Genomic DNA, 27,638 nt, shown 5'->3' with positions numbered 1-27,638 from the left:
ATGGTGTGCATGTCTTTGGAACAGAGTAGTAGCATGGGTCTGCTTGACTATAAGGAACTATTTATCCGCATATATAGCTTTGTCTGCTACTCCTTCCAGTGATCGGTATGCAGTGCATGTGTCCGTAGACATGACAGCTTGTCCATGGAAGTTCAACTACGGCGACCATCACGTTTGATCTCGCGATTCCCATGATGCCTCTCCAACCCACGGCACCACGCCCCCCGATGTGCGCCTCACCCCTCTCGGCCGCACCGCCCCTGTGCCTTTGTGTTCATGACATGCGGGCCACCTAAAATGCGGCGAGCATCAAGTTTTCTACCACAGCCACACGCGATTCCCACAACGCCGCTCAAATCCATGACACCACACGTCCCCTGACCTGCGGCTCACCCCTCTTTGCCCCACTGCCCCTCTGCCTTCAGGAGCATTACATGTGGACCAGTCACCTATCGGGTCCACATGTTATTGACTCAAAGGCGTTGAAGCTCGGTCCTGACGGCCCTGAGAGGGAAATGTAACTCCTGTGCCAGGGCTTGTGGTGCTCCCGCAGCATGAACTCGTGCCAAAGTCGAGATTTGTTTCTTTACTATACATGCATGCAACGATTTCATGGACATTGTAATCTCAACATGTGATGGGGAGCTCAAAATTTGAATTTGAAACTTATAAAACGAAAAGATTCAAAACAAATAGACTGGGACAAAGGGAGTATATCGTAGGATGTGTCCCATACAAAATAATTCCCCTGGTTTGTCACCACGAAGATGCGGTTAGAAAGGAGCACATCGTCTTCCTACTCATACGGCAACAAATCGATTGCAGACAGCATGGTCCGCCTTTGACCGCCATGTGCAAGGTTCGTGCTATCTTACTCAATCTCACCGTGGTTCCATCATACCAATTCATGCGGTGGCCCGTTGCATGGCTGATCCCAATGCTGGACAAAGGTTCTAAGGGAATGGTGTCACCGTTGTAAATGTTGTGCAAATTGATGTTGGTACCCTCCCGTACATATGCAAGCCAATCTCCACTCGCATCGAGCCTAACCCGTGGGACAATGGGCAGGGGGAGAATTTGGAAATGGACACGGAAGTAGTCTTTAGAATGCATTTACTACATGATCAAACTCATCTTACCTGCTCATCGGAGGAAATCTGAGTGCCCCTCAACATCGACATCTCAAGGGGTGTCAACTTGCAACTACGGCCACACCACGCTAGAGAGACCCCCAAGGAAACATCCTCGTGCGTTCCACGGAACATCAAGATGCATTTGTATGAGTAGTTTATCTTGTGAGAGAAAAGGATGAACGAGGGAAGGCCTCTAGAGATAGAGATGGACACTACTACTACCAATGTGCTGGCCCGTGCGTTGCAATGGATCCAATGTAGTAGAATAATACTTGTTCACGTGCTTGAAATATAAACACTCTAGTTTTGATATACATGTGTCAGCAGACATGACAGCTTGTCCATGGAAGTTGAACCACGGCGACCATCAAGTTTCTTGTTTCTACTACTGCCACACCCACACGCGATTCCCACGATGCCGCTCCAACCCACGGCACGACGTCCCCCGACATGGACATGGATCCTCTGACGTGGCTATCAGTGCCTTGCCCTGCCTTTCCTTCGCTGACAGGTGGGCCAGCTGCATGTAAGGTCCGCATGTCATTGACTCATAGGTCGGGCACTAAGCCACTAAAGTTCGGTCCTGTGGGCCCCGAGAGGGAAATCTAACTCCTGGGGCAGGCCTTGTGGTGCTCCCGCGGTACGAGCTCGTGCCAAAACTGGAATTTGTTTCTTACTACTACCAACTAGTACTAGTAAGGTACACGTGCATTGCACGCATGAGATTCTGGTGGTTTGTGCATTATGCTTCTACATGTGGAGTTTTCTGGATTCTAACATGTGGCAAAATCTGGTGGAATGTAAGGTTAGGCAAGTTTGATTAACTTAGGTGAGTGTTTGGTTCAAGCCACACCTTAGGCAAGCCACACTAAGGCCCCACATGACATACACACAAAAAATGTGGCAATGTTCCCTTAGGCTTGCCAACTTGTGGCTCTCATTTTGAAGAACTAATAACTTTGCCTAAGCTTAGTTATGGCAAAGTTAGTCATGAATTAAGGGGATGTTTGGTTCCTAGCCACACCTTGACACACTTTGCCACACCTAACCTTAGGCAAGTTTGACCAAGTTAGGTAGGTGTTTTGTTCTAGCCACACCTAAGGCAAGGATTTTTTTATGAGCAATGAGCCACACATGCCATAGACATAAAAAGTGTGGCAAGATTCCCTTAGGCAAGCCAAAGTGTGGCTAACAATTTGAGCAACTCAACTAAAGCAAGTGTGGAAAAAATCATGTGTAAATATATGGCAAAGATAGTCACAATCCAAACAACCCCTAAGTTCAACCATGGAGTCTTCTAGATTACACAAGTGGCAGAATCTGGTGGATGATATCCAACGGCCAGTAGTGCTCGGATTTGCCATCTTTGTACCGTCGGATTGGCTTCATCCAATGACCAACTTTTAAAGTTTTTTCACACACTATATAGGGGGTATAGACATAGATGTGTCGGTCCGTTGCAATGGATCCAAAGTATATCTATTTAGTGGAGTGCACTCTAAACACATTATCTATTTATTTTTCTCTAACCTTTCGTAGCCATGCAACCAAGCCACATAAGCTTCATGGGTGCCCCCACATCATATTATTCATACTATGTTGATTGAAAAAAAGATAAATCACCCAAAACAAGATCTTCCCGTTTTTTGTTCCTACGATGTTGTGCCATGCACGTACCTACTAGCTGTATAGTGGTAGTATTAGTAATATAGTTAGGAGTACAAACTTGGTACTAGTAGGAGTGGTACTAGTACGGAATGCTCCTACTCTATCGACGAGCCCCATCTGACACCAAATTTCTTGGCTTCCATGCTACATCTAGATCTTCCCCTCGTTTCTGTTTTCCAACCCAGCGGCGGGTGGGGTGTCGGTTTGCTCAACGGCGGTCCCACATGAAAGTGAAAATGCTAGGCAACACGCCTTCCCTAAGCTATTTGTCATGCCGGACGGGTCATGGAGTACTCCCGATTCCAGGGCTTGTGGGGGTGCGACGCGAACGCGGCAGGCCTTTTCCTTTTACTAGCAATGTGCCCGTGCGTTGCGACGGATCCAAAGTAGTAGAATAGTAGTATTTGTTCACAAACTTGAAAGAAATCACTATTGTTTTGATATACTCCTAATATATTACTCCCTCCATACCTAATATTTGTCTTTTTTGAGATTTCAAATGGACTATCACATACGGATTATATAGACATATTCTAGTGTTTCTAGCAAGATGCCCGCGCGTTGCACGAAGTTGATGGAAAAGGTAAGCACAACTTATAAAATTGACGGATGGAGTACTAGTTAAAGTGATGCATATAATTAAGCAAAGGGATCACACATGTCAGTATTGACTAGAACGAGAATGCAACAGCACAATTAGAATTAAGGCCACAATGATGCGATCGCAGTGGTGGTTACAGAAGGCAAGAAGAAAGATGGATCCATGAACATACGACCTACTCCTCCTCAACTTAGTGCGCCGGGCCACCGGCCGACGGCTAAGGAGCGGCGGCTTTTGTGGCGAGGTCGAGGTGCTTCTCAGCAAAGGCATCCAAGGCTTCCAGCCGGTTGAGGAAGGCCAACGTCGTAGCGTCCTCACTGGCCTTGTAGATACCTATGTACACGATTTGCTCGTACACGTGGATGTGTAGGTCAATAGACTTCCTTATCACCTTGATCCTTGAATAACTTGGCAGTGCAGCTGTACTATTCGTCAAGTTCGCATATGTGTCTGCAGGACTCCAATGCCCAGCTAGGGGAGCATACTTTGGATCCAAAAACTTCGTCCGCAGTAGGTAGGAGCCCCCTGCCACAATTTTGTCGGCCTGTTGGAGCTCCTCCCGCATATCCCGGATCTCGGTCCGCATCTCCTTGGCGGCATTAAGTGCCTTATCCAGCTCGGCCGAACTAGCCTTATTCTCCTTTTCAAGGAGAACCTACCGGTCGGCGGCATTTTTCAACTCTTCAGCCATTTCGGCTATCTTTTCCTCGCTTCGACGATGAGCAGCCTGTTCAACTCTCAACTCTTCGGCCGCCTTTAGGGCAACCACATTGCTAGCTCGAGATTGTTCCTTGGCCTGCGCAAGCTCGGCCCTTAGGGCCTCCACGGCAGCAGCACCATCTGCAGTGCATACATAGGGCATTAACATTATGCCATTCTTGCATATTCCTATACAATATAATAAGGGAAGCAAAGTACATACCCTGGGATTCTTCCAGCCGTTTGTTCACCAACGTGATATCGGCATCAATAGATCCGATCTGCCTTCTCAGTTCAGCAACTTCAACAGACTCGTCGGCTGCCGGATCCTTGCATACCTGCGCACATATATAGCGCAACAATTACTATATGATCCCCCGTTTGCCGCCTATGGCAGGCAACCAGAGTCTTAGGGGCTACTATCCATAGGGAGCACACCTAGCGTGTGCTTCATAACCAAAAACATAGTGCATTGTTCACTACATACCTCAAAGCCTTTGAGCAGGCTTGTAAATGCCTCATTCAAACCGCTGGTAGCGGATGAAATCTTTGAGAGCACCATGCTCATTAAAGAGCGGTGCTCCTCCGAGAGCGCGGCTCGCTCCAGGAGGCCCGCCAGTACGTCCGGACGGACATCAAACTATGTCAGATCCTTCTCATCGCCCCCCGTGGGAGCCAAACGCTCCGGGCCCAGGGTGACGGACGTGTTCGCTTCCGGCTTCGGTAGATCCAGACTCCTCTGTGAGGACACCTCCGTGTCACCCGCTTCATGAGGCGGAGAGGTGGGTGGAGTCTCACTCTCCATCATCTCCGGTCGAAGGTCCCCCAAAGACGAACTCTGTTGAGAAGAGCTGCTCGCCGGACTACAAAAGATGAAGTCCCGGTTATGGATCTTGGAGTAACACCACACCTTCGAATTAATGAATAACTTACGGCTCGGTGGAGGGCTGGCCCGTTGGTGGGCATGACGCGGTGAGGGTGCCCATCGCGGCAGAGCCCCCTGGTGATACCTTCTTCCCTTGCTTGGGCGCCTCCGTCTCCAAGTCTTCGGAGACTGCCCTCTTCTTCCCACGTGGGGAGGAGACTTTTACCTCCCCCTCCTGACTATCCTCCATAGGAGAGGTAGCGACTCCCCCGGTCTGGATGCGTAGTGTGTGAAGTTCGGTTTCACTGCCCTTTCCTTCGCCTTTCCCCGAGGGGATTTTGCTGAGCACCCAGCCAAGCATCTTGGCAATGGTTGGACCGGGCGAGCCTTCAGGAAGTGGTGCTGGACACCTGATTCTCTCCGCCTTGATGAGCCATTCCTGGCCACGGAGGGATTTTCAGAATAACAATTATGATAAATATAAATGAAGTACCTGGCTTTAAGACTACTTACTTGGGCATCTAGGCGATTGCAGCTTAAGCCCGCATCCTCGGTGGTGTCCGGACACTTTACTTGTGGTCCAAAGAATAATTTACACATTCCTTTGAGCATCAGGCCGAAGAAGTGCTTAATAGTCTGCGGACCCTCCGGATTAAACTCCCACATCCGAAGAGGCCGACGTTTGCACGGCAACATCCGCCGGATTAGCATCACTTGCATTATGCTGACAAGATTTATGTCCCTCTCAATGAGCTCCCGGATATGATTTTGCAGTTCTGGTACATCGCCAGCAGGCCCATAATTCTGTCCTATGTCGGTCCAAGACGCTAACTGTGATGGAGGGCCTGAGCGGAACTTGGGGGTGGCTACCCACTTTGTGCCTCTGGGAGCTGTGACGTAAAACCATCTCCATTGCCATACATCAGTTACTTCCGGAAAAGAACCCTCTGGCCATGGGGCATCGGCGTTCTTGATTATTATGGCACCTCCGCACTCTGCATGTCGCCCCTCGATCATTTTTGGCTTTACGTTGAAGGTTTTGAGCCATAAGCCGAAGTGTGGGTTGACGTGGAGAAAAGCCTCACACACAATAATGAACGGCGAGATATGGAGGACGACGTCTGGAGCCAGATCATGGAAATCCAAGCCATAGTAGAACATGAGCCCCCTCACAAAGGGGTCGAGGGTGAGGCCTAGGCCTCAGAGGAAGTGAGGGACAAACACGACACTCTCGTTGGTCTTCGGCGTGGGGATAACTTGCCCTGGCGCAGGAAGCCTGTGCTGGATATCGGCAGTCAGGTATCCGACCTCCCTAAGCTTAGCAATATCCTCCTCTTGGATGGAGGAGGCCACCCACCGGCCTTTTGCGTTCGATCCGGACATACTGGAGGATCTGGGGTGTTGGAGCTTAGGTTTTGAGTGCTGGAGCTCGAGGTGCGAGAAGGAGCAGGGGAGGTGGAAAAGAGGCGTAGGCCTCGGCCCCTTTATAAATGGAATGAACATCAAGAGTCCTCAGCATGACCGCTTGAGACTTATCTAAAATTCACGGAGTCATACCAACGGTCGCCGTGGGGTCACACATGCCCATATTGATGAAAGATCCCATAATGAGAGGAACATGACCTCCGCTTTGGCAGGACGTGCCAATAAAACCGCCTCGCAACGCGAGTCGAGGTGGAGCAGGAAACGCCGGTTCATGTTGGACCAGGCCACGATGCAAGGGCACAACATACAAAGATTGCCAGCAGAACGGATTTATGCTATGTTCCCTACAATGGTATGTGAAGATCATCTTGCAGATCGGGACACGGCCTATGTGTTCGATAATGACCTTGGAGTATTCGGAAGGAGGAACCTGTCTTGCAATGCCGAAGACAAGACTGTGCGCCGGACTCATCGTCATTGAAGCCTGGTTCAGGGGCTACTGAGGGAGTCCTGGATTAGGGGGTATCCGGACAGCCGGACTATATACATCGTCCGGACTATTGAAGCATGAAGATACAAGACTCAAGACTTCGGCCCATGTCCGGATGGGACTCTTCTTTACATGGAAGACAAGCTTGGCGATTTGGATATTATGTTTCCTTCCTTGTAACCGACTCCATGTAAACCCTAGCCCTCTCCAGTGTCTATATAAACCGGAGAGGATGGTTGAGGGAGTCCTGGATTAGGGGGTGTCCGGATAGCCGGACTACCATCATCAGCCGGACTATCATCATCGACCGGACTACAAGACTATGAAGATACAAGATTGAAGACTTCGTCCCGTGTCCGGATGGGACTTTCCTTGGCGTGGAAGGCAAGCTTGGCGATACGGATACGTAGATCTCCTACCATTGTAACCGACTCTATGTAACCCTAGCCCTCTCCGGTGTCTATATAAACCGGATGGCTCTAGTCCGTAGGACACAACAACAACCATTACAATCATACCATAGGCTAGCTTCTAGGGTTTAGCCTCCTTGATCTCGTGGTAGATCAACTCTTGTAAACATCCACAATATCAATATCAATCAAGCAGGACGTAGGGTTTTACCTCCATCAAGAGGGCCCGAACCTAGGTAAAACATCGTGTCCCTTGTCTCCTGTTACCATCCGCCTAGACGCACAGTTCGGGACCCCCTACCCGAGATCCGCCGGTTTTGACACCGACATTGGTGCTTTCATTGAGAGTTCCTCTGTGTCATCACCGATAGGCTTGATGGCCTCCTCAATCGACAATGACGCAGTCCTGGGTGAGACTTTTCTCCCCGGACAGATCTTCGTATTCGGCGGCTTCGTACTACGGGCCAACTCACTTGGCCATGTGGCCAGATCGAAAGCTACGCCCCTGGCTGTCAGGTCAGGTTTGGAAGCCTAAACTTCACGGCCGATATCCGCGGGGACTTGATCTTCGATGGATCTGAGCCACAGCCAAGCGTGCCGCGCTGCCACGATGGGCATGACCTAACTCTGCCGCCGGACAGCACCTTGGAGGCCGCACACGAATCCGCTCCGACCCATAGTCCGGAGCCGATCGCACGGATCGAGGACGGATGGCTGGACACCGCCTCGGGAGCTACAACTTCTATGGCGATGGAGCCGAACACTTACCTTGTCCCGCATAAAGCCCATGACTCCGAGGTGCCGGACCCCCTGCCGGACTCCGAACCTCCTGCGCCCCTGCCAGTCGAATCCGATTGGGCGCCGATCATGGAATTCACCGCTGCGGACACCTTTCAGCACTCACCCTTCGGCGATATCTTAAATTCGCTGAAGCATCTCTCACTATCCGGAGAGCCCTGGCCGAACTACGGCCAGGATGGTCGGGACGCGGACAATGAAGAAATTCAGAGCCCACCCACCACCCACTTCGTAGCCACCGTCGACGATCTAACCGACATGCTAAACTACGACTCCGAAGACATCAACGGTATGGACGACGATGCCGGAGACGATCAAGAACCAGCGCCTACAGGGCACTGGAAGGCCACCTCGTCACATGACATATATATGGTGGACACCCCAAAGGGAAGCTATAACGAGGAACAACGGGACGCGGCAGAGGATAATCCCGCCGATAAACAACCAAAACGGCGACGTAAACGCCGCCCTAAGTCCCGCCTCGATCAAAGCAGCATTCCTAACGACCCAGCGATAGAGCAGGGCAAACCAGCGGACGACGAACATACAACCAAGCAACCATCCGAACAGGACGAACCGGATAATCAACCCCTTCACGGAGCAATCAACAGTCCGGACACAACACCGGAGCATAAGAACCTTCACAAAAGACTCGTCGCCACTGCAAGAAGTTTGAAGAAGGAAAAACGGAAGCTCAAAACAGCGGAAGACATACTCAGAATGAAGTGGAGCAAAGTACTCAAGACCGCAGACAAATATGGCAATGGCCATCAAACAAAGAGCTACCCGAAGCGCAAGCTGCTGCCAGAATTTGACGAGGAAGCCATAGAGCCCTCACAGTCAAAAAATAAAGAGGCCGCCTGGCCGGATAGACGGCCAGATGACAGGCCAAAAGCGACAAGCGGCGCCGCACACAAGCCGACTTATGATCCTGGGAAAACGGACGGCCCAACTAGGTCCATCTACGGGCCAAAAAAGAGGGCCCCAGGAAGTAACACAACACGACAAGTGTTCGAAGACAGCGGCACACCCAAATACAGGGGCGCCGCACACCCGCTATGTTTTACCGATGAGGTGCTGGATCATGAATTTCCAGCAGGGTTCAAACCCATAAACATAGAGGCATACGACGGCACAACAGACCCCGGAGTCTGGATAGAAGATTACATACTACACATACACATGGCTAGAGGAGATGATCTCCACGCCATAAAATACCTACCCCTCAAGCTCAAAGGGCCAGCTCGGCATTGGCTCAAAAGCCTCCCAGAAAACACTGTTGGAAGTTGGGAAGAGCTTGAGGACGCGTTTAGAGCAAATTTTCAAGGGACTTATGTCCGCCCTCCGGATGCAGACGATCTGAGTCATATAACCCAACAGCCCGGAGAGTCAGCGCGCAAATTCTGGAACAGGTTCCTTACCAAAAAGAACCAAATAGTCGACTGTCCGGACGCGGAAGCCTTAGCAGCTTTTAAACACAACGTCCGAGACGAATGGCTCGCCAGACACCTCGGCCAAGAGAAGCCAAGAACAATGGCCGCGCTAACAAGCCTCATGACGCGCTTTTGCGCAGGAGAAGACAGCTGGCTAGCAAGATGCAGCACCAGCGACCCGAGTACATCCGAGATCAGAGATGGAAACGGAAAATCACGGCGCAGGAAAGATCAGCGCCGGAATAAAGAAAAAAGCCCAAAGGGCACGGCGGTCAATGCCGGATTCAAAAGCTCGCGGCCAAACAATAAAACACTGCCTCTTAAGGACAACAGCGACGAGCTATCAAATTTAAACAAAATTTTAGATCGGATATGTCAAATCCACAGTACCTCCGGAAGGCCTGCAAACCATACCAACCGAAATTGTTGGGTTTTTAAACAGTCCGGCAGACTCAACGCCGGACACAAGGGGCTCGATGCGCCAAGCGAGGACGATGACGAACCCCACCAGCAGAGCACCGGAAGTCAAAAGACTTTCCCACAAGAAGTCAAAACAGTAAACTCGCTTCATGTGATAGTACGGAAAACCAACACGGCACTCGCTAAGACAAGTGTCGCACGGTCCACCCCAGCGGAACACCGAGATTGGATGTCAAAACCAATCACTTTCGACCATCTGGATTAGTCCAGAAGTATCCGGAACGCAGGATAGACTGCCCTGATATTGGATCCCATAATAGACGGACTGCAATTCACGCAGGTTTTGATGGACGGCGGCAGTGACTTAAACCTGCTATATCCGGACACAATCCGCAAGTTGGGATAGACCCCACTACAATTCGGCATAGCCGCACTTCCTTCAAAGGAGTGGCGCCAGGCCCTTACGCCAGGTGCACAGGTTCATTATTACTAGAAGTTGTGTTCGGGTCACCTGACAACTTCCGACGAGAAAAGCTAACCTTTCATGTCGCCCCATTTAAAAGTAGCTATCAAGCATCACTGGGACGGGAAGCTTTCGTCCGCTTCAATGCAATACCACATTACGCGTCTCTTACGCTTAAAATGCCCGGTCCACGTGGCATCATTTCATTAAAAGGTCGCCTGAGACCCCGGACACGGCTGGACGAGTCCGGAATAAATAAGCTAGGGGCTACCTAGCCGCACACCCCTTCACAAGGGTTTGTACATATAAGCCATAATGAGCTAGCATAGGCCCAGCTTTATTAATCTATATTTCAATTTTTTATGCACTTTCTCGCACGATTTCTTTTCAAACTAAGTTCCTCTCTTTTTACAGATGAACAGCGTGCACACCCATCCAGGATACGGCACAACGGAGACACAGGCGCAGACGTGCAGTAGGGACCCGTTGCAAGGACTCTTTTCAGACTAAGACCCTACGTAAACCTTTCTTACTGTCTCTTGTTGCTATAATCCCCTGGTTTCTCATTATAACCAGAGTGGAGACTGGCGTTTTGGCATCGTCCGCGCCAGAAGAACTTGCCCGTACCTGGACACAAGGGGCTTAGGGCATTGTTTTGCCCGCTATTGTAAAGACCAAACACCTTCGGGAATGTTCGGCGTCGCGAGTTAGGCCTTATATGCATCAGCTCCGAATCATGTCTTTGGTCAAATGTTGGGTTTGCCCGGCTCCTGTGTTTTGCTGCCTTACGTTCCGTATCATCGGCTAACGCGGCACCAGGAGAACTACTGCGATTGTGCCCCAGTTCGGCTGGGCGAGCACCTCAGTAGAGAAAGCCGAAAACTGACTGTCATGATACAGCGAGAGACTGGTCAACCACTCGATCGACCATGGGAATGTTTAGAATTCCTCCGCTTTGACGAAGGGCCGTTTCCCGGTCAGGCACATACGCGCCCCAAATTCGGAGAGCGCGGTGCCCCCAGGGGCTATGTCGTAGCCCCACCCTCGAACTCCATGGCTAAGTGAAAGTGATAAAGCATTATAGTCCGGTTGCCTCGTTTGCTACGCTACCACCTCCTTTACAGGACCGAGACGTCGGATTAAGTGTGAAAACGCGCTATTTTTTGCGAACACCCCCGCACCTTGTGCGTGGGGGCTGAAGCCGACGACTGCCATCTTTCAGGTTATACACACGTATACATGAACGGCCGCATAGGAGATATTCTATTACTTGAACGCACAAGTATAAAAGGCGCTTACATCATAAATATTGTTTTACATCATAAAAACATTCATTCGAACGTAACATTTTTTGAGCACTGCGACTCTATTACACGAGCACCACGCAGCACTTCGCCAAAATAGTGCTCGGCGGGTAACCGGTTATCGTCCGAACCCGGGGTCGCAACAGCGGTGGCATCCATCTCTGTCCAATGTGTCTTCACACGGGCGAGTGCCATCCGCGCACCCTCTATGCAGGCCGACCGCTTCATCGCCTTGATATGCGGCACCGCCCCAAGAAATTGCTGCAATAAGCCAAAGTAACTCTTCGGCTCGGGCCTATCCGGCCAGACATGGGTCACTATATCCGTCATAGCAAGCCCGGACAACCTATTTAGCTCAGCCCACTCGGCCAAATGGTCGGTCAGCGGAAGTGAACACTCCGGACTATGGAATTGAGACCAAAACAGCTCTTCCGTCTTGTGATCCTTCTGGCTTCGAAAATGCACAACGGCATCCGCCGCACTTGCTGCTAAGTCCATATAAGGGTCCTCTGGACCCCACAGTTGGCCCAGCTGAGCATACTTTGGATCCGTAAACCTTCGGCGCAGCAGAAAAGGCTTGCCAGCTACAATATCTCCGGCCTGGCGCAGCTCTTCCTTTATAGCCCGCATTGCAGAGCGGGCATCCTTGGCTTCGGCGGTGGCCTTCCCCAGGTCTTCTTGCCCTGCTAGGCGCTCCTTCCCAAGAGCCTCATTGCGGTCGGTAGCATCTTTTAACTTCACGGCCATTTCGGCCATCTCTTCCCTGCTCCGGCAGTGTGCGACCCTTTCGGCCGCTAACTCCTCGGCCGCCCTCGAGGCCGCCGCATTACTCCTTCTGGCCTGCTCCTTAGCTTGAGCAAGTTCGGCCCGAAGGCTCTCCACAGCAGCGGCACTATCTGCATTTCACACACATGTTGTAAGGAGCTGGCTTCGGCTCCCTTACCAAGTGACCGCACAGAAACACTTACCTTGCGACTCATCAAGTCGCCTGTTGACCAGCGTGATGTCCGCATCCGCAACAGCGAGTTGCCGCTTTAGTTCAGCAACTCCATCAGTCCGGCTGGCCCCCGGACGACCCGCCACCTGCATCGGCACGGCGGGAATTTAAACCTGCAATTTTGATCCTCGGCATGCTGTCGATTTCGACAACCTACAAAGTCTCAGGGGCTACTATCTATACAGGGTGCATTCTATATGCAAAACTATTAAAAGGTGTGTCATTTTTACGTACCTCAAACCCCGCCAGCAAACTCATGACTGCATTATGCAACCCGCCTTCGGCGGACGAAATCCTTTCAATCACCATGCTCATCAATGCGTGGTGATCTTCTGAGATAGATGCCTTCTCAAGCAGATCCTTCAGCCATACACCAGTTGGCGCCGAACTATCCGGCTTTGCCAAACCAGGGGGCTCCCTCCGTGACGACACTTCAGGCTCGTCCACCCTATCCGACGGCGCCCCGGACAGAGGCGTCTCGCTCTCCATCATCTCCGGACGAAGGTCCCCCGAAGACGAGCTCATTTGCGAAGGACGGAGATCCGAACTACAAGGTAAAAACTTTAGTTATCCTCAGAAGCACAAATAGGGTTGTCCCTTATGATAAAACTCCTTTCTTTCTACTTACGGCTCGTTGGAGGGCTGATTCTTTAAGGGAGATTATGCGGCCGGGGCCTCCCCGGACGCAGGACCCTCTGGCAAAGATTTCTTCCCCTGTTTAGGGGCTTTTGCCCCTGGGTCCTCGGAGGCAGTCCTCTTCTCCCCTTGGAGGGAGGGATTCTTGATCCCCCCTCTTTCAAGAGCCTCCTTAGGCGAGGCAGTAGCTTTCCTGCTTTCCCTTCGCCTTCCTCTGGAGGCGCAACCTCAAGCATCCGGACCAGCACGGAATCCGGCGCGGTCTCGGGGAGGGGGGCCAGACACCATATCAATTTTGCTTCCGCTATCCACTCCTGTTTAGAAGGAAGTTGGTCATAAGGCGAATCATCGAAAGGCAAACAAATGGTATCTCCGGACTTGGAACTACTTACTTGAGTATCCAGGCGATTGCAGCTTAGGCCAGCATCCTCGGTCAATTCCGGACGCGCCTCTTGCGATCCGAAGAATAATTTGTACATCTCCAGGGGTGTCATACCCATGAAGTGTTGAAGAATCCGTGGGCCCTCCGGATTGAACTCCCACAGCTGGAGAGGGCGGCGTTTGTAGGGCGGGAGACGCCTAATCAGCATAACCTGCATTACCACCACCATATCAACCTCCCTCATTTGGAGATCTCGAATCCAGCCCTGCAGAAGGGGCACGTCCTTTGACGGCCCCCAGTTGAGCCCTTGGTTGATCCACGACATCAACCGTCGTGGAGGTCCCGGGCGGAATAAGGGCGGCGGCTTTTGTCTGCGGCCCCTCGGAACGGTAATATAGAACCACTCTTGCTGCCACAGGCCGAGCTCCTCTTGGAAGGAGCCAGCGGGCCACAGGGCATCGGCCCTCCTACTTATGAACGCCCCGCCGCACTCCGCTTGATGCCCCCCAATCATCTTCGGCGCCACATTGAAGGTCTTCAGCCACAGGTCGAAGTGAGGGGTGACGCGGAGGAAGGCTTCACAGACGACAATAAATGCGGAAATATGGAGGATGGACTCCGGAGCCAAATCATGGAATTCCAACCCATAGTAAAACATGAGCCCTCTCACAAAAGGATCCATCGGGAAGCCTAAACCCCGACGGAGGTGGGATACAAAAACGACATACTCGCCTGGCTCGGGGGTGGGGATGGCCTACCCTTCGGCAGGCAACCTGTGCGAACTCTCATAAGCCAGGTACTTGGCCTCCCGCAGCTTTAGCACGTCCTCCTCCGTGACGGAGGAGGGCATCCACCGGCCCTGGAGGTCGGAACCGGACATCGTTGAAAGTCCGAAGCGCTCGAATCTGGAGCTCTAGGTGCTGGAACTTGGAGGGGGAGAGGATTCGATGGAGGATTGAAGAAAAGAAACGAGCCTTGGTCCCGTTATAAAGAGGGAGAATACCAAGAGCCGTCTCCGTGACTGTTTGGGACTCGCCTTCGATAGACGGGGCGTGGCGACGGGCGCGGTTGGGTTACCCACGTCCATATTGATGAGAATCCCGGATTGAGGGGGAACACGATCTCTGCTTCGACAAGACGTGCCAAGGAAAACGCTTCGCTAAATGCGCTGAGGTGGTAGAGTAAAAAACGATTCAAGTAATGGCTTGGTAGTGGCGTGACGTCATGCCGCAAAGAACGTCAGCAGATTGAACTTGTGTATATATTATTCTCTCTACGGTGGAATGTGGAATTTATTTTGCAGAGTCGGACACTATCCTGGTGTTCACAATCTTCTATCATTCGGAGGAGGAACCCGCCTTGCAATGCCAAGCAATATATGCGCCGGACTTATCGTCATTGAAGCCTGGTTCAGGGGCTACTAAGGGAGTCCTGGATTAGGGGGTGTCCGGATAGCCGGACTACCATCATCAGCCGGACTATCATCATCGACCGGACTCCAAGACTATGAAGATACAAGATTGAAGACTTCGTCCCGTGTCCGGATGGGACTTTCCTTGGCGTGGAAGGCAAGCTTGGCGATACGGATACGTAGATCTCCTACCATTGTAACCGACTCTATGTAACCCTAGCCCTCTCCGGTGTCTATATAAACCGGATGGCTCTAGTCCGTAGGACACAACAACAATCATTACAATCATACCATAGGCTAGCTTCTAGGGTTTAGCCTCCTTGATCTCGTGGTAGATCCACTCTTGTAAACATCCACAATATCAATATCAATCAAGCAGGACGTAGGGTTTTACCTCCATCAAGAGGGCCCAAACCTAGGTAAAACATCGTGTCCCTTGTCTCCTGTTACCATCCGCCTAGACGCACAGTTCGGGACCCCCTACCCGAGATCCGCCGGTTTTGACACCGACAATGGTCCTTAGAAGGTCGATCAGAATTACAATCATACCATCATAGGCTAGCTCATAGGGTTTAGCCTCTATGATCTCGTGGTAGATCTACTCTTGTACTACACATATCTTCAATATTAATCAAGCAGGAAGTAGGGTTTTACCTCCATCGAGAGGGCCCGAACCTGGGTAAACATTGTGTCCCTTGCTTCCTATTACCATCAGCCTAATACGCACAGATCGGGACCCCCTACCCGAGATCCGCCGGTTTTGACACCGACAGCGACCTCTAGGTGGACATTCTTCGTGGCGTCGGCGGGCAGTCGCAGGGCCACCAGTGCTTGAAAGAGGTTCCGACCATGGAGGCCGATTAGGGTGGCAGGCAATGAGGAGCCCGGGCGCACGGGCTAGAGGAGTACGGCAATGTCGTCCGTGAGCTTCTTGAGGACGGTGAACTTGTTACTGGTGGCAATGATCATCTGGTCCAACTGAGAGTCGTAGTTGGCGTCGACGGCGGCCATCCACCAGTCGGTCTCCAACACCGTCTGGAGACGATCCTCGGTGCCATTCTGCAGGCTGGCGCCGTGGACCATCTGGCGCAGCCGCTGGCCGCTCACGCGCATCGCCGCCATGGTCTGGAGTGAGCTCTTTTGCGCTTAGTGTAGGTGCCTAGGCAAATGCTTAGGTGCGTATGATGTGGTAGATGCATTGGAATGGAGGGGCGCCTTTATATGAGGGCAATGAGGGCAAACTGCGTTGCATTCACATCGTGCAGCCTCTTTTCCCGGACCTCCTCCCATTACTTCCCTCATACATTAATTGAAGGAGGATGCATTGGCCGTTCAACATATCGGGAACCGCTATTCCCTCCCTCATCTACATTAAAGCCGTATCGGGAACTGCGCCGCCCGCTGTCAAATCGAATACTCCCTCCGTCTAGTGAGTATTAAGTCATCTTATGAAAACCAAATAGTAAACACATAGGCGTGGTGCATTAACTCTCACGTTGTTTCTTAATTTTTGACATAAATAGAGGAATCAACCAATAAGAGATGTGGGGCTTGTATGCTTTTAATGACTTGAGACTATCAAACATGACATGGAGTGGTCAGTTTGTTGCACAAGAACAAATACAGCCCACGTCAGCACACACACATCTTATAGCATCACATCCAATGGCTATAAAAGATGCATGAGAACAAATTATATCTCATATACTCCCTCCTTCCATCTATATAGGGCCTAATGCGTTTTTTGAGGCTAACTTTGACCAAATATTAGAGCAATAATATATGACATGCAACTTACAGAAAGCACGCCTTAAATTCATGTGTGAAAGGAGCTTTCAATGATATAATTTTCACATTGTGCATGTCATGTACTATTAATCTTGTCAATAGTCAAAGGCGGTCTTAAAAACACATTCGGCCCTATATAGATGGAAGGAGGGAGTAGATAAGTTCTAGCAAAACTGTATTAATAATACTTAGTACTCCTACGCCATGTATCATATATTAGTATCATGTAGTACTTTATTTATTGCCATGTATGACACATAGTACTCAACTCTCTCTCTCTTTCTTCATTTAATTCTATGATACCTCATCAAAATTACTAAGGCTAGTACCATTACAACCAACCTTAGCAAATACTCCCTAAACATTAAGTTCTCTCGTTTTCCTCTCCACCTTGGTCACCTAGACGGAGGGAGTATACTGCACGGGCTTTTCCTGCATGGTAGGAGGCGGGGCAGTTCCGCCTAGTCGGTTCAACAGAGACGCGAGAAGACGAGGGAGTAGGCTGCTGCAAACATAGGGCTGTGTGATTTGACATCGAGTTACTGCTGGACAGGTGGGCCCCATGATTTGACTTGCCATTATCATTTTAACTGCGACGCTACGACCAGCGTGAGTCTCCCGATTCCTGACCACCTCCATACAGGTGCCTCTCCCAATGCTCCACCATGTAGTAGAGGTTGGATCTTGCATGAGAGCCAACTTCTCCACTTTTCCTTGCCTCTCTTTCCTCCACATATGCAAAAATGCCATGTAAAGCGCACTACTGTACTTAGGTTGGTCGTAATGGAGAATATCATATACTAGTATCATGCATATGATACTTTTGTATGATACTACATCCATAATGCATAGTATCATGTGTTGGTATCATAGGATAGTTTATTTATTGTCATGCATGACACATAGTGGCACATCATTTAATATGATACTACAGTAAGTATCATATTATGATACTCAACTCTCTCTTTTCTTCATTTAATTCGAAATCACCTCATCAAGATTGCATAGTTGGCATGCATGATACTACTCCCATTACAAGCAGCCTTACTTGCTCCTACAGGTGCTAAGCTTGTCACATAGGCATAAAGTCTGATGTGGCAAGTTAATCAAGAAGAGAGAGACTAGTTTGCTGATCCAAGGAAGAAACGGTGCTAAGCGCGTGTACCTAGGTGAAAAGACAATTTTGAGTCTATAGCTAATTAAATGAAGCAAACTTAGCAACACCATTTCATTGGAAGAGGTCACTCCTTGGCAAATGCAATAAATACTAGTACTCCCTGTGTCCTAGTGTCAAAAACATTCTTATATTATGGGACGGAGGGAGTACGAAGAAAGAGATAGAGAGGAGTGAAAAAATACACTTATAGCCAACCTTATAGCTAACCTTGTTGTAGTATGAGTGACAAAGTGATGACTATGTATGACATGCCAACATCAGATAGCCTAACGCACCGTGTTAAATCTCCAAGGGCGCGACCGCGCGAGCGATGCGACGGTCATGGTAGGCGCGACCATGATACGGGCTGTTGGCAGCCCTTGGATCTGAGATCAAACGGTCGCATGCTAGGTTGCTAAAAAATTGGAGAATGACCCTCCAGGATAGGATATTCACCCATAGGTCTAGAATCATGCCATGCAACCATTCGATCTTTGATCCAAGGGCTCTCGGAAGCTTGTATCATGGGAGAATGGAAAGCCACTACCCCGCCATTCGCACGCTGGCAGTTCGCTCCTACTCGTCCCCACACGTCCTTCAATACTACGACGGTTCGCTCCTAGTCGTCCCGTCCATTCACATTACGGCAGTTCCACTAATCCTAACCCTCCTCCCAAATCCATGGCGTCCCAAATCTCCACGATCGGCGGTGAGTACAAGGTTAGAACCATCATCGGCGATGAGTTCGACGTCATCTACACCCGTTCTTCCGCGACGGTGAAAGGATGCCTTTCTCGCTTCAGACGCATGTTCGAAGACTCAGATGACGAGCGGGTCGCTGGGCTAGATGTTGAGTACACCACAGTCCTGGAACGAGAGAAGGATCTAAAGGACGAAGAGAGGAAGAAGCCCGCCGTGATCCAGGTTTGCGTGCATGACTTATGCTTGGTCTACCACATATGCCATGCCGATGTTGAATGCGTGGATTTTAAGGACTTCCTCAAGAGCAACCTAGTCAAATTCGTTACTGTAGACTTTGGTAACGACAAAGAAGTACTAGGTCGGATAGGCCTCATTGTAGGCAACACCTTCGACCTCCAGAAGAATCGGTTGGTGTCCTCTCATCAGCCTTCAATGCTGACCCTGGCAGGAGCCATGGTTCATCCTTCGTACGGTAAACTGGAGAAACCTCCATACACGTTTCATCGTTATGCATGGCAGTGGAATGTGCTAGATATAGACCACACTACGCTGCAATGGATGGCTACCTTTGTTTCAATATCTACAAGGGTTGGATGAAGAGCAAGAGCCAAGTGTGCGGTTCAAGCAAAGAAGTATCGGACAAGAGGAAGAGGGACAAGGACGAAGTCGAGGACGTGGACGAGGACTCCGAGTAAGGTGGCAGTGTCGTTGCTCATGGTGGTTCTAATGCAGTGTCTCCGGAATAGATGCAAAGTTTAATTTCAGGTGTGCTTAATTTAATTTGAGGGGTGTGTTGTGCTGAGCCCCCAGCAGAACTATGTTATGTTTCTTCTTGTTACTTTAACTCTTCAGTACATACATACTAGTATTTCTTACATTTCATCTTTTAGTTGGTATAGTACTACCACTCGTTTCTTCACATTATATACGTACAATATATATGGCCAGCATCATATAGCCAGCAGTTTAGTTGTCAAAAAATTTCAGGGTGCTTAGTTTTGTCAAAGAATTCCAGGATGCTTAGTTTTATTTGAGGGGTGGGTTGTGCTGGACACCATTATTGTGACTAGCCTTTTTAATAGTACTATATGCATAATTTGGCGACGAGCGCTCTCTATATGTACCACCTTTTTTTAATTTCAAGTTTTGCTCCATGGCGCAATCCATCGATACTACTGCTGTACAAAAATATACATTTTTTAAAAGGCTAGAGGGCGGGCAGTCTAGCTTGGTTCGTTTCACGAGAGGCGAGGGCCTTTGTGATTTGACGGCTCATTACTGCTATGAAATCAAATAGTACTGTGCCGCCCGCTGCACGCCCGGCGCCTTCATTAAACCCCTCCGTTAAACCCGCATGCAAACCGAGAATCCTACTCCGGCCACACGTCCGTTCATGAGCGGGCCGGAATTAAACGCAACACCGGCCGAGCTCCTCCCGTCCGCCCTTAGTTTAAACGAGGCCAGACGCTGGCCAAGCTCCTACCGTCCGCCCTCTATTTACACAAGGCCAGACAGACAGCAGACAGGAATCACACCCCTCCGCCGCTCCCCCATCTCCTCCTTCACCATTTTCTCCACTCTTCCGATGGCTTCCGATGAGCCGTTCTCCAGCATATTACTCGGCTGGGTGGCCCGCCGAGCCCTCCGGATACGGGCGAGGCCGCTCGGTGCTTCACCAACCTCGTTTGGCCCGACGGAGCCAGTTGCCGCCCCATGCAGGCGTGTGGTTCAGCAACTCGCCGCTCCAGTTCAGCTCGATGAGGAGTGGTGAGTTGCTCCATGCCCGCACGGCGGCGAGCACGCCGGTACGGGCGCCATCACTGCCACATCGTACCCCGCCACCAGTGTCTGCGGTGGCCGCGCCTCCCATGTCTATGGGCGCGCCTCCCATGCCTGCGGCAGCGCCATGCAGGAAGAGACAGAAGCCGGGTGCGTGGAGAGCGACGAGTCGGTGGCCAGCTTCTCCGTGTCCGCCGCCATCATCGAGGATAAGTTGAACACGGGAGGCCGCCGCCACTTGGGACCCATGAAGGCCACCGCCGAGGCGACGACCGCGGATTCAGGTGGTTTCTTTGCTGCTTCGTCTCTTCCGAGGACCTTCGTCGACCCCGCAAGTGTCTGACGGACATGAGAAAGACAAAGGGATCCGTGGGCGGTCATTTAGAACTAAAATAAGTCTAGATACATCCATTTCTAGGACAAGTATTTCCGGACGGAGGGAGTATTAATTATACAAGAGAGCCAGATTGGCACCTCTTAGTTCATGTAAATGTAATGAAATCCATCATGTTTATATGAAGATCCAACTTTTTATATGAAATCCTTCATGCTTATATGAAATCAGTCCGTGTTTGCACGAAATTCATCTGGTTGGTTAGAGTTGTAAAAATGTATGCCGCTAGCGTTTGATGTCGTCCTCCGCGGAAGGAAGCGGGAGGAAATTTGCCGGCTGCCGTTGGAGATGCTCTTTATGCTGGAAATAATAGAGTGACATCCAATCCATTTGAGTTAATCGCATGTATGATTGTCCCTCTATAAAAAGTTAATTACATGTAAAGTGTACACGTGACTTGCAGGGTGGCTACAGCTTCGTACAAAAAGTTAAAAAGAAACAAGTCCATCCTTAATCTTGTATTCTAAGTACTCTGGGGGTATCACTGTCAGTACAGTAGCGAAAGAAGTATATATTAAATAAATAGAGTAACATATAATATAAAAATCTAAAGTTAAAAGAGAGAATTCAAACTCATGTCATCGCGTTACGAGCATCCGGCGCTGACCAGCCCAGCACATTTTTGTTGTAGACCATGCTGGAGATATATCTCCATGTCTACTCTTATATATACTCCATTCATTCCTAAATATTTGTCTTTTTCAGATTTCAAATGGACTACCACATAAGGATGTGTATGTAGACATATTTTAGAGTGTAGATTCACTCATTTTGCTCTGTATGTCTTTTCAGGAAGGGGTCAGATTTGTCCTTGATTTATTTATGAGGTATCCAGATGGCACTGCACCGCCAAGAAAAGAGGGTAACATCAAAATTATGGACTACTTTTTTGAGTATGTTGGTAAGGTCCGGTCATAGTCACTTGTTGAAATCTCTAAAAAGACAAATACTCCCTCCGTCCGGAAATACTTGTCATCAAAATGGATAAAAGGAAACGTATCTAAACTTATTTTAGTTTTAGATACATCTCTTTTTATCCATTTTGATGACAAGTATTTTCGGACGGAGGGAGTAGAAAACAAAGTTGGTGATGATGGTGTGCGTGACATCCTGCAATATAGGCCGTCGGATTTATATCTAACGGATAGGAAAGAAACTATGGCAATTTTGCAAAAATATACCCACACGTCTCTCCATGTTCGTAAATAAGGCCTTCCATCGTTCAGCCTTTTCTCTCACAAGATAAACTACTCATACAAATGCATCTTGATGTTCCATGCAACGCACGGACAGCTAGCTAATTTCTTTTAAAATAGTTGCTGCGGTAATTGGGTTGAAGTGATATATTTTATGTCTGCCCGAATGATTTCAGATTCGCTAGTAGTAACAAAGAAAAGGTTGCCTTGTTAATTAACATAAAATAGGGTGAAAACTATCACATGAGGACGGTAAAAACAAGGCACACTGGGTTCAGCATCATCGTCACTACATCTGTGCGCGCGCGAGAATTCTACATATCGAGGGGGCTACCGAGCGAGGCACCGAGACACAATGTTTGAGAGAGAAACCAATTGACAGATTATGATCAGATCGAGTTGTCACCCTTCTGCTGTCATTGTTGGGGAGGGGGGGGGAGAAAGACGTATCGAGAGTGTGCGCGGTAGGCACAGAGGCACAACTAGCGAGTGTGTGTGTGGAGTAGATAGATTATTATCAAGATCGATGTGCCACCCTACTCCTTCGATGCCGGGTAGTGTGTGTGTGTGTGTGTGTGTGTGTGTGTTTGAGAGAGAAGCCAGTTGATTGATTAGTTTCAAGATTGAGGTGTCACCCTACTCCTTCGGTGTTGGGAAGTGTGGGTGTGTGTGTGGGGGGGGGGGGGCAGTGACACTCACATATCTCTACTCTTATAAAAAACAGAGTTCGTGATGATGGTGTTCCTGCCATCCTGCAATATAGGCCATCCGATTTATATCCGACGGATAGGAAGGAAACTATGGCAATTTTGCAAAAAGATACCCACACCCCTCTCCGCATTTGCAAATAAGGCATTCCGTCGTTCATCCTTTTGTCCCACAAGATAAACTTCTCATACAAATGCATCTTGATGTTCCGTGCAACACATGGGCATCTTGCTAGTAGGGAGAAGGAGTTTGTGTGACACATATCTAGCTATATTAAGGGATAGGTAGATAGCATATGTGTGAGAGACATTATTATACTTTGAGACATTAGTGGTTGTGGGTGGGCGGAATTAAAGGGTGGGTGTGTTAGACATAGAGAGCGTGTGTGTTTCTGTTTGAGAGACTTGTAGGACGGGGTAGAAAGACGAATTTAACCCTAACGGAGGGAGAGAAATACACGAAGTGCGCGTGCGTGATTCCGATGCCCACATGGAAATGAGATATGTATGCGTGTGAGAGAGATTGCACAATTCATTTATGCATCGCTTGAACATAAGTCAATATCTACTTCATATCGTGGCCAAAGGTACAATATCGATTCAACGCTATAAAGATTGGACAGTCACATATCACATTTTTTTTCTATTTAAATAAACCTTTTCAGTTGTGCATGCCAAAGTTACAGTGATGTTTCTTCAAACAACGAATGTAGCTATGATGTACATGCACCATTGTTACTCTTGCATTCAAATTCATTAGTCTTGGATGATTTAAGTTTCTATTTTGAAGTAATTTATGTAATATTCATATATGAATTCAACGGGTACGCAATTTATGAAATGGAGGCTATGTAATAATATGAGGTAACACTATTAAGTAGCTGGCTACAATATCCATTTCTTTTTGTGCGCCTCTACACTAACACGTCAATGCATTATGTTTAAAGTAAATAACCAATGCCACTAAATTATCTATTTACACGAGAAATACATAGGCTGAGCGTTTGATCCCTTTTTTGTGAACGCGCCACTACAGTCGTACGATTGGCCATGCCCGTGTGAATGTCCAAGTTATCGGCGCATCATCCCGAGTTATTGTCCTTTTTTCTGGTGTGGACTTCACACCAGTTATTAACTGCTAACGCATGCCCCGTGTACACAGTCTAGCATGACCTTCCCGCTAGCACGGTCCAAAATTAGTTGAAACCGGATAAGAACGATCCCACGGGCGGCAAAATCTCCCGCCTCCTTCTAAAATTTCCGCCACCTTAGTCTTTAGCATGTGAAATCCCCCTTTTGTCCTTGGTGCACGGAGACCAACAATTACAATACCGGCCTCATCTACATGATAGGTCGGGGCTGCTTTGGTAACTTTCGGTTCCCCCCACTACATGGCACCACCATTTCCTCTCCCCCTCCCGCAAAAACGACTAACTCCACAGCACCAGTGCATCTTACATCACGCCGTCCGTACTTCATCGCCCTTTCTCCCCTCCCCTCTTGAAACCCTAGACTGCTCATCCACCAGCGTACCATAGCCCATTCACTGCCAGCGGCGTCCACCTCGCCGGATCTGCTTCTGTGGCTGCATCTACCCCTCCCACCTCCCCTAGAAACAAGTAATCTGCTCATCTAGCACTGTACCACAGCCCATTCAGTGCCGGCCTTGTCCACGGCGCCGGATCTGCTTCGCCGGTACTCCCGTCTCATTCGTACTCCCCACCAGAGATGCTTCGTCCACACCCCCCGGAGCCGCCCCACCGACGCCCCCGTTGACGGCCTCTGATCCTCTTCGCCAACACCTTCCTCAACCCTACCGGAGCCGCTTCGCCGACACCTTCCTCAACCCTACCGGAGTCGCTTCGCTGACACCATCGTCAACCCTACTGGAGTAGCTTCGCCTACACCATTCTCAACCCTACCAGGGCCGCTTTGCCAACTCACAAGTCCACGGCCTCAGATCCGCTTCCTCGCACCCTCATCCAACCTACCGGAGCAGCTTCTGACGCCACGTCCACGGCCGCAGATCCGCATCGTCGACACCACCCTTAACCCAACCACCAGAGCAGCTTCTGACACCCCGTCCACGGCCGCAGATCCGCGTCGTTGACACCATCCTTAACCCAACCATCGGAGCAGCTTCTGACGCCCCGTCCACGTCCGCAAATCTGCGTCGTCGACACCATCCTTAATCCAACCACCGGAGCATCTTTACCTACGCCCTCGTCCACGGCCACAGATCCGCTTCGCCCACACCGTAGTCCACCCTACCAGAGCCGCTCCACAAACACCCTACTCGACGGTTCTAAATCTCCTTACCGGACCCCGTCAGCCAGCAAAGCGTCATCACCCTTGACGTTTCTAACCTGATTCCCACCGTCTGGAGAGATGCCAAGCACCTGCCACGGCCTAGGTACTTGTCACCTTTAAACCCGTCCAGCATCACCTACCCGATGTACTTCAAATATACTAACCGGTCGCTGTTACCTGTTATGCAGCTGGCAAAAACTACAAGGACGATGTTTCTTCTAGATCTAATAGCTTGTCCAACCAAGATCCTGGAATGAGGCATTGCTATGATCTTGTAAGCGCGTCTCACTCTCTTGTATTGTTCTGTGCCTGCCAGCGTGCTTTGCTAGGATTTTCGATCAGTAATCCCTTTGTGTAGCCAATGATTTCTACTACTGGCTGCTAAATTAGATATGTAGATGTCATACATGATACTACCTCGTACCTCCGTTCCTAAATATAAGTCTTTCTAGAGATTCCACTATAGGCTACATACGGAGCAAAATGAGTGAATCTACACTCGAAAATGCATCTATATGCATCTGTATGTGGTCCATACTGGAATCTCTACAAATACATATATTTAGGAACAGGGGCAGTACATTACACAAAATCGTAGGTGGCATGTAGGAATTCCAATGCACTACATTAGGCTCCCTTAGAGTGCCTGCTAGTCCAGCATACAGAGTCATGGCTAGTTTATGGTACGCACACAATCGTTAATTGGTGGTTTAAATATGCGCAAGGGATATGCAATGTAGTATCATGTAGAGATGTCTGAAATTAGCCGTGTCAACTTGTAGATAGGGTTACACAATGAAAAAGTACAACATGTATGTGGCAATTTCATGGAACATCACAAAAAAGGAGAGGCAGCGGTGAGCCTATACAGTGTGCTATGGTACGTCACTCCTCCATTGCAGTTATTTGTATGCCAGTTCAATTAGCCAAGTTTCTTAGGGACAGTTATTACGAGTTATCCTAAGAAAATAAGCACCTGTGAATATAAGCTCCATGTAATAAGCCAACCAGTTCTTTTCATTGCGTTTTTAGCTTATCTTTGGTATGATCGGTGGAAAGTCTAGATTGCATTATATTTTTTTCATTTTGCTGCCCATATGGAAATTAATTTGACTTGCAAACATCACAAATTGAACCCAGTGCAGTAATTAATATGATGGGAAAACAGACCATCACTATTTGCTCAAAATGCAAATACAAAGATACCATCTACTTCGCACAATCTACTTTGGTCAATGTTTTCCATAGAGATCCCATTGCCTAATTTAAACGAAGAATGCATGACCCACATTTAAATGAAGAACAATTATTTATTGAAATTCGATGATCCAAGTGGCTGGTTATTATCATATAGCAGCAGCACCTGAAAGCATCATATAGCAGCAGCAGCTCATAGCAAGTCATCATACAACAGCAGCAGTCTGCAATTCATCATATACCAGCAGCAGCTCATAGCAATTCATCATATAAAAGCAGCAGGAGCAGCTCATAGCAATTCATCACATAGCAGCAGCAGGAGCAGCTCATAGCAATTCATCATATAGCAGCAGCATGAGCAGCTTATAGCAACTCATCATATAGAAGCAGCAGCTCATAGCAATTCATCATATAGCAGCAGCAGCAGCTCATAGCAACTCATCATACAGCAGCAGCAACTCATAGCAATTCATCATATAGCAGAGCAGGAGCAGCTCATAGCAATGCATCATATAGCAGCAGCAGAAGCAGCTCATAGCAATTCATTGTATAGTGGATCAGAATGAAAATTTAGCAAAATATTAGAGGAGATCCTCACCTTGTTGGATGAGCTCATCCTTCAACAACACCTCAAGGCCATGGCCTGGGAGGAGGGGAGGGAGAATAAGGTGCCTTCTGCTGCAGTGTGGCATCAGCCGTAGTTGTGCAGCGCCCGCCGGAGTAGTGCGTTGGACGAAACACAATGGAGCAGCTGCTGGAGACCATGAGAATGAGGGGCGGTGCCAGAGGGAGGAGCAGCCAGGGAGATTTGCCCCTACCAGCCGGCCATGTAGCCTAGCTGGACATAGCATCGTCGAGGACCAGGCCAGATGGGACCAGTGGTGACGGCTCGCTGGAGGAACCCTACTGCTGCAGGCAGGGGATCGAGGTAGAGGGAATGGGGAGAGGAGATGCAAGCGGGCAGACAATGAATGCTTGCGTGTTTGTTTTACTTGAGGGTCAGGTGTGACATGGGCGTTAGCAGTTGCATTTTGAGTGTAATATAGGCAGACAACAGAGTCATTTCACTATTCCCCTTCCCTTCAATTTTTAGTGAGGTTCTACCGGAAACACCCCCCTCCAAAGCAAAAGTAGTTAAGCCCAAGCCCATAACTCAAAAATGACTTCTTTACATCTTTTATGGCTTATTTTGACAATATGTCCTGAAAAGGCAGAATCGAACTGGCCCTTAATCTGCAATTCAATTGTGCGTGCAATGATGAATCACTCCTGCC

Source organism: Triticum aestivum, chromosome 1B, assembly GCF_018294505.1.
Source record: "Triticum aestivum cultivar Chinese Spring chromosome 1B, IWGSC CS RefSeq v2.1, whole genome shotgun sequence".
Classification (NCBI taxonomy): Eukaryota; Viridiplantae; Streptophyta; class Magnoliopsida; order Poales; family Poaceae; genus Triticum; species Triticum aestivum.
This window is presented reverse-complemented; position numbering follows the sequence as displayed.